This window comes from Microtus ochrogaster, linkage group LG3 (assembly GCF_000317375.1).
Source record: "Microtus ochrogaster isolate Prairie Vole_2 linkage group LG3, MicOch1.0, whole genome shotgun sequence".
Taxonomy (NCBI): Eukaryota; Metazoa; Chordata; class Mammalia; order Rodentia; family Cricetidae; genus Microtus; species Microtus ochrogaster.
This window is the reverse complement of record NC_022029.1, coordinates 6,402,040-6,410,963: the sequence shown is the minus strand read 5'-3', so window position 1 is coordinate 6,410,963 and position 8,924 is coordinate 6,402,040. Positions and strand designations below refer to the sequence as shown.

The 8,924-nt window shown below is 36.2% G+C and overlaps 1 protein-coding gene across 1 annotated transcript in view; it reads left to right on the top strand.

Moving 5' to 3' along the window:
* The window catches only part of Ncam2 (neural cell adhesion molecule 2), a 364,630-nt gene that overhangs the window by 17,766 nt on the left and 337,940 nt on the right, over positions 1 to 8,924 (top strand). The window lies entirely within an intron of this gene.

Here is an 8,924-nt window from a genome sequence, read left to right as displayed (position 1 = left end):
TTTTTCGAGACAGGGTTTCTCTGTGGCTTTGGAGCCTGTCCTGGAACTAGCTCTTGTAGACCAGGCTGGTCTCGAACTCACGCCTGCCTCTGCCTCTGCCTCCCGAGTGCTGGGATTAAAGGCGTGCGCCACCACCGCCTGGCAGATAAAGATAATATGCTTCTATTTCTCATGATAGAACCAGATTTATTTTTAAAAGGATTTTGTAAGGTATGTTGATTATGTTTATCTTATACAGCATTCCTACTTTTTTAGGTATTGAAGATAACTGTGTTGACATCAAGTAACATTCACATTAAGTAACTGATATTATCTTCATCTTTGTATGGCTATAATTTCATGCATGTAAGAGGCCTTTTAGAGGAGCTTTGCTTTCTTGTCACCAATATTGGACATTCTTTTTTGAAAACATTTCTTTGATTTTCAGATTGCTCTTCAATTTGTTCAGAGACATCAGTTTTTTTCCTAAAATATTCAGAAATTACATCATGCAACAGGCTATTGAAGCATCGAGGCTCAGTGGTTGATTCCAAATTGACTCGGGATTGCACATGGCAATTCTAGACACTATGGTCAATGTCTGTTTGGTGTTGGTCTAAAACATTTTCCAGTAGACAATTGATGTGTTTGTGTGTGTGTGTGTGTGTGTGTGTTTGTGTGTGTGTGTTTGTGTGTGTGTGTGTGTTTGTGTCCATGTGTGAAGATTGATTTCTGTCATCACAATAGTGTCTTCAGTTAATTTTGGGACAGCTTTGTTTCCAATCTTATTATATGCTCCTGAAACTTATATCCCATTGTATAGTTATATAACTATCTTTTCTTCTTTATTTTATTTAAAACTTCAATATTTAATAGTTATACATCCATCTTTGTGGGCATGTAAATGTCTTTTAACTTCAAAATAATTTTCTTAGCCTGTATCAGAGTCCATATAAGAGGCTTAAAGATTAATCTTACAGTTTTACCTTAAACTCCTGGTCACCCACTTCCTGTTCCTCTTCCTCTCCCTATATTTCTGTTTCCCTGAAGTTATCTCTCTTCTTGAATTCATGAGGTAATTATCTTTTAACTTCAACCTCCAAGGGGGCTAGGATTACAAGCATAATCCTCAGCACTCGGTTTACTTTGGGTCTCCTAGAAGCTTCTCTTCGAGGGTGATTTTCCTCTACCATTCTCCATCCTCAACTTCTATGTAGTGATTGCCTTTCCTGGGCTTTGGCAGAGTCTGGCATTCCACATATTCCTATTTCACAGCAAGATCCAGGCACAGTGATTTCTGCTTTAGCTCCCAATAAATCTAGTAATAGCCAGAAATCTGTCAGTTCCTCCTTCATGACCTGGCTGCTGGTACCACACAATAGTCATGGAACCAATATTTCTGAGTTAATCTTTAATGATCCTTCTGACTATCAATCTATTTTCTTCTAATGTTAGAATGAAGCCCATTATTTTGTATAAGAAATAAATTCTAATAACATTTTTAAAAAAGATTTAAGGAAAGGGCAAGTTAGGAGCTCTGTGGGAAAGATGGCTTTCTCTTCAGTAGGCATGGAACTTTCCATAATCATGGATGAAAAATGAAGGTCCAGTTATCCATAATATCTTTCAATAATAACTGTGGAGAGATTTGATGACATAGATGATTAGTGCCAGTGGACCACTGCTTACCAAGACTTAAGAGAAAATTAGGGTTATTCCAGGAAACACTCCTTAAACCCTAACAATGTACATGAAAAATAAGAAATAGGAGGTTTAGAAAATTCAAATAGCTACTTATGTCATTAAAGATTATATTTAATGCTAAGTATTTTAAAAAATGAATTAAGAATATTATGATTTTTATTTTCAAGTATTCTATATATTTATAATGAACATTAAAATAATTTATCATCTGACTCCTCATTTAAGATAACAATGATCAGTTTAATAAAGTACACCTCCCATACTGGTTTTAGTAAAAAATCCAGAAACCATATATGGTAATTCCCCCCTAATTATTCTTATCATTAGACAAGAACATATAACAAATTTTTGAGTATTATATTTTTTTCTTATAGCATTTTATTGTCTTTGATATGATTTACTCAAAGATGCAGATATATGCAGTTAGGTGCATTTAAATGACAAAGACACAAACAATAACATGTATTGTTTAGTTTGTATATATTAACCATTTTAGTGATGAGCAATATGTTAAAATATGAAATGATGGGTATTTTGGAAGTTTATGAATGTATCTTTAGAAATTTTGACTTGTATTTCGTTTACCCTTTCCATTTTGTCAAGTTATGCTTTGTATAGGCACTTATTCATTTTCTTAAGGGATTTTTCTACTGGGCATCAGTAATAACGTTCTTATCCTAAAGCAGTTATTCAAAGAATATTTGATATTTCTGTGTAAGTAACAAAATGTGATACCAGTCTGTGTGTATTATTGATGTGCCCAGGGGACCAAGGGTTTGATTGACAACCCAGTGAAAATGAGTCTCTGAGAACTGAAAATGAATTTTTGTTCTGCTTCCCACACCTCAGCTCCTTGAAGATGCCACTGCTTCTCAGTGCAGACACATCGCTTCTGATCCTGCCTTTTACCCCGGAGCCCAAGAGACAGCTAGGTTTGTGTTTTCTAGCAACATCCAGGAATAACGAGGGATAATTGAAATACCTTTATAAAACAAAAATTTGCCATACGTTTTGAAGGCAGCATCCTTATTAAAAGAAATAGCATTAAAGGGATAAGTGACTTATTTAGTTACTTACAGCTAGTGAATAGAATTGCTTAACAATCCACAGTTTTAACTAGCGCAAGATAGAATGAGATAAATTTTTTATTAGAGAAAAATATTTTGTGTCAGAACCATGTTCTTTCATACATGATTCTAAGTGTACTGTTTTTACCATGGCCTTTTTCTCTTAAAAAATGGTTGAACAAATAGACTAGGATGTGTTTCAAAGATGCACCTATACATCGAGAATGACAGTGCCAGTGCATAAGGACATATCCAAGGTACATTTCTGCTTCTGTACCTTTTGTAATAATCTGTGATGAATTTTATAAATTTCTGTTTCTGCCTTTTTATTACTTCTTATACTTTTATTTTCTTTATTTTTTGAGGAAAAATAATTCATATATCTTAGGCTGGTCTTGAGTGTGCTACATAGCCAAGGTTGGCCTTGAACTGAGAACCTGCCTTCCTCCAACCTCCATGGTACAGAGACTAGAGGCATGCAACACACTGCCCTTTTCTACCTTTTGAAATGCTGGAATAATTGTAATGATAAGCATTTATTGCTCGTCAGGGTGTACTGCCTTTCACAATGAAACAGTGTGTTTTACTTATTAAGGATTTACCCTTTAAATTTTTTTCAATATAAATGGAAAATTTATTTTAAAAAATATCAGAAGTAACAGCCACTGTTTTTTGGGTAAGAAATACAAATCAGGAGTATGGGAGAAGGAAATGAACTGAGCATTAAAGATATGAGCTACTGTGTGTTGCTGTGAGAAAATAGACTGCTGCAAGCAATTTGCAGAATTCATATAATAGTCTTGTAATGTATTTCCCGACACTGTTGACTAAGTCTATAATGCCACTGAGCAAATGATTTAAAAAGGTCTTCAAGGGTGTTCAGGATATTTAAATTGAACTATGAGTGAATCCAAAGTCTGGTAGAGAATGACCAAAACCTACTAAGGTCATTTAAAAAGAGGAACTAAGATGCTAGCACTGTGAGTGGGTAGAGAACTGGAACAGTGCTGGTGGGGACTGAACCTGTTTCTCAAGGCATGTTGAGAGTAAGCAGAGAAGAACACTCATGGCTGCTCTACATCATGGAAGGGGATGATGACCTTCCTCTATCACCATATTCAAACACTGGCACTCGGGAGAAAAGATTCCTCTAAGGAAAAAGAGTATAGAGACATTATAAAAATAGTTTAACATTTATATTATAGCACTATGAATGGACAACTTTTCAGAAAGTCAAGAATATCAAAGTAAATGGCTTTACAAACAGTTGAATAATAATATTCAGGATTTGTTTTTGTTGTGTCTCCCATTCATTAGCTTGTTTTGACTTCTCAGAAACTATGTCCAAAATTTGTTGTTTTTGGTTTCTATCAAGAAGTCTACCAACTGCATCTTATTATTGGACAAAAATACTAAAATCCTAATCCATTTCAAAAATTTATGTTGTGTGAAAGATATTTACTTATAATTTTCTTTAATGGGGCCTAACCAGCTCTTTGAAGAGAAAAAAAATCAAGCACTGTAATTCTCATTTTGTGCACAGACCTTCAATCGAAATGATTTGGGGTCATATTTGAGGTCACTTTGTTGTTGTCATTGTCCTTAATCTTCCTATCATATTATCCTTATTGCCAGAAAACTTTGGTCTGCAGCTTGTAAAGAAAGAGAGAGAAACCACTATGGTGGAAAGTACCTTACTGGAATCAAAATGAGGCAGTGCAAAACCAAACTCAGATCTCTGTGAGATCCACAAGTCAACTGGGATAAAAGATGTCCAGATTGTCTTCTTTCTTTTATGAGTTATAATATACATATGATTTTTAGCTATAGTATTCTGATATTACATTAAAATTTGTACTGTGTATATGTTATGTGACTGTGCTTAAAAGTCTATGGGAATATAAAGAACTAAAACAGATATGACTAGGTGCTACAGTGTAAAAATAATGAATATTATATACACCACCATCAAAGATATATAATCCCTATTTTCATAAATAAACGAATTTAAGATGTGTTTTGCAATAAAGTTCATTTGGGGATCCCCATAATTTCTGCAATATGTGCAAGGTGCCTCAGATATATTTCTGACCGTCTTGAAATGCTTTCTTCCAGTTGTAATGAAATTGATAAAATGATAAAGCCTGCCCGTGAAGTTGAGGTTATAACTCAATCAGAAATCCACAGTCTGTTTCAAAACAACACAAAATTTTATTCACAGTGATAGGTGATTATTTATTTATTTACGGGCTTGCTTCTTTTCGCTTTCTTTCCACAGTGACCTAAGCCTTAATTGTTCAGTTCTTCTGAGCAAATCTGTGACAGTGGTCAAGGTGTACTCTGACTCAGTCACAAGCATTTAATGTGGTAGGAGAACAGTAAGTCCTTTGTGATGTAAAATTCTTGGTTGTCATGCTGCCAGTGTGTGCTTTGTGCCTGGAATGCAAAGTGGTTTTAATCCATATATCCTTTTTTTCTAAACTGGGATGCCTGCCAAGGCTATGTCTGTGATTAACATTTGAGGTTGTCAGCTTGAGACAAATGTAGAGACTGGGGAACTTAGGACAGAGAACCCCTAGTTAATGTATGTTTAACAACAGTATTTGCTTTGAGAACTATAAAGCAGATAATTACCTTCGTAAACTAATCCTTTCCTGAAGGGTACTTTAATGCTTTAACTGCCCCAGGCTTTTCTTGTAAATCATACTAAATTTCATGTAAAGTTATTATAATTAAAATTTCTTTTTAAAATTGTTTCATACAAACACTCATGTTCATTAAATGGCTAAAACCAATTGCTGCATAGGTAAGGGAAAAAGACCCAAGTGTTTAAAGTACTCCTTGTACTGGATAAATGGCTCAGTTTGGAAGCTCATGTTGCTTTTGCAGAAGACCTAGATTTGTGTTCCAGCATCCACTCATTGTGTCACAACTCTCTGTAACCCTCGTTCCAGGGGACATCATCTCCACTCCAGACTATCCAGGTGCATTCAAGTGGCACACACATGTACACACAGATAAAACACTCACACATTTCATAAGTGAGCAAATCTAATAAAAATATTCTAATCTGATTTAGTTTAATCTTTAATCATAAGTTAATGTTCTACCAGAAGTGTAGTATATCAAATCCCTTTGTTTTAAAAAAATAGCTTCTGTGTTCAAATCTAGGTCTGATATATCTTCACTACATTAATGTGTTTTGGACATATTGATGAGGGTATACAGACCATAAAGGCAGAGTAGAGAAGTAAAGAAATCCTAATTACTAACTTCTACCATCTGTGTACTCAATTATTTGGATATCTTAAATAGATAAATTTGGGAGAAATATTTATGTTCTATACATTACTAGTTAGAAACTAGTCTCAGAGACATGAATGGTCTAAAACTATAGAACACATCCATAATGCACATGGAATTAGAGAACAATCCTTGCTTCCTTTTCAAAATCAGTTTTTTATGTCCCCCACGTGCTGCTGCTCCTTTATCTTTGGCTACCTTGAATGACCCTTTCTTATCATGCTTATTGTTATGGAATGGAAGGATTTGTGCTGAATACTTGGGAAAAGATCATTAAAAATTCACCAGTGTCTATTGAGTACTTATTATGCCTGATGTGTTAAGCCCTTGACATGGTATTATCTTACTTGAGACTAAGAATATCTTACAATTATTATTGTTGACATATTTTAAAGATGGTGAAAAGAATTCTCAAAAATCTGAAATTACTTTTTTTGATTAAGAACAATGTATCTAGAGTTTAAAACACATGTTAATAATATTATATTGTGTTGATATTATTTTAGCTTTGTATTATCCAATATCTCTTCATAAAATATATCATGATTATATTTCCAGTCTCCCAGCTTCACTGAGATCCTCCCCACATCCCTAATTTCCCATTCTCATATTATTTCTCTTTCCCTCTCTTGAAAAAAAAAAAAAACCTACAGAAGAATGAAAGTAGAAACAAACCAAAAACAGTAGACAAAAACCAAGGTAGCTGGTCCCCTGGGCATCCCCGGTGGCTAGCCATGTGGGCCTCCGGTGTGCAAGGGGCAGACAGATAGGCACACCAAGCAGATGTGTTTGCTATAAGCTGCCGGGGTCCCAAGCAGGGACAGGTGCACGAGACCACGGGCAGGCTCCATGAGACTTCGGCAGGCAGGCAAGAGATGGATAAACATACCATACAGAGTAAAGTTAACTTAGATATTTATTAGATAGGTTATGAAGGGGAAGAAGGGGGAGAGAGAGGAGAAGAGGAGAGAGAGAGAGAGACGGGGGACTGGGGGGGGAGACAGAGGGGAAAAGAAGGGAGAGATGCCGAAGCTGCCTCTTGGAAAGAGGGGACAGGATCTGAGACTGTAGGCAGCAAGGGAGTGGGCGTGGCTTGTCTCTTAAAGAGACAGAAATCATAACATTCCCAGCTCTTTTTTTTATAATAAAAAGCAAAAGATTAGCACCACAGGTTGAAGGAATTGCTATGGTGGGTGGATTCTCAAGGCTGCTTCCAGCTTATTTGTGGGCCTCATCTTTGGGGGGGAACCTGAGAAGGCGGGGTGCTGTCCACATCCTGGCAGAGCTGGTCTCTTTGCTCCTGTCCAGTGTTGGGGCATGGAAATGTCTGGTGTCTCTTATACCTGTTTAAGGTATTGGAAGAAGAAAGAACAAAGTTAAATTAAGGAAAAAAAAATTAGGACCAGGAAATTGAGGGGTATGTATCTGACCTGTTTAAGGTGGATCCTTTAAGTCGGCTCTATGGAACTCACAATAATTTTTGGGGTTTGTGAAAACAGAAATCTTAGACACGTACATTGTATAATGACTGTGACATATTTTTGTACAATGAAAAGTATTTTTAAGACTCTGGAAGGCATCATGAGAAATTTTATCTGAAATTTGTTTGGTGAGTTTGTTCTTTTAAACTAACAAAACCTCTCAGCTATCAGACTGTATCAGAGATTTTTGAGAAGGATATAATTTTACTTGAGTGACTGATTAAAAAATGACAGAAAATTTACTTGGTTGGCACCTAGAGCTACTCTTTAGGGTCTTCCATTGTCGCTGAAGGTCGCATTTGCCTTTTGCTGTTTACTGCAGGGCCTGCCAGGCTCCAGAAGATCCTGTGGACTAAGAAATCTGTGGGAAGACAGGCCTACCTTGACCTGAGCAGCTAGGCTTTCGATTCCAGCAGTTCTGTCCACATCAGGAGATCTTCAGCTTAGATGAAAGGCAGTTTTTCCCAGTGTAGATGGACATTGTTGTGTGTCCCTGGGCACCCCCTGCAGCTAGCCATGTGGGCGGTGGGTGAGCAAGGGGCGGACAGATAGGCACACCATGCAGATGGGTTTGCTACAAGCTGCCAGAGTCACAAGCAAGGATGGTGCATAAGACCACACTGACAATCTCCATGTGACTATGGCTGGTGGGCGAGAGAGACAGATAAACATACCATACAAAATTAAGTTAGACATTTATTAGATGGGTTATGGAGAGGGAGGAAAAAGGGAAGAAGAAGTGGGGGAGAGAGAGGGAGAGAGAGAGGGAGAGAGGCAGCCTCTCTGAGAGAGGACAGGAAGAGAGAGGGTCGGGGTCTGAGGCTGCAGGCAGTAAGGGAGTTGGCATGGCTTGTCTTTTAAAGAGACAAAATAATCGTAACACAGAAAGCCTCAGACAAGCCCCATAAAAGACTTAACCTCTGACAATGTTTGCATCTGACATGCTATGTTCATGCTAATGGTGTTTAAAACAGTTACTGCTTTTTATAAAAACTAATTTTTGTTTCATTTTTAAAGATGTATTTATTTTATTTTATTTGTATGGTATTTTGCTGGCAATAACTAAGGTAAGATGTAGTAACTTTAAGAGGATTTTCATTTGTTCTTTGAAAATTTTCAATGTAGCTAGGTCAGTTCTACTCCCCTTCCAATTTTTTTTTTTTTGTATTTTATCTTTTAAGAATGAGAAAAACTAAAATTTTAAACACATTAACTACATAGTACTCATAGTACTTTGTTTTTTTTAAAACATAGGTTTCTTCTTTAATTTCATAATAATACCAGGCATAATGGAACGGTTGCTTTTAAAGTTTCTTATTTTTTTTATAAATAACTATCTTCTTTGAGATCTTATGTCAAATGTGGATTCTTAGGCTTATAATTTATTGTT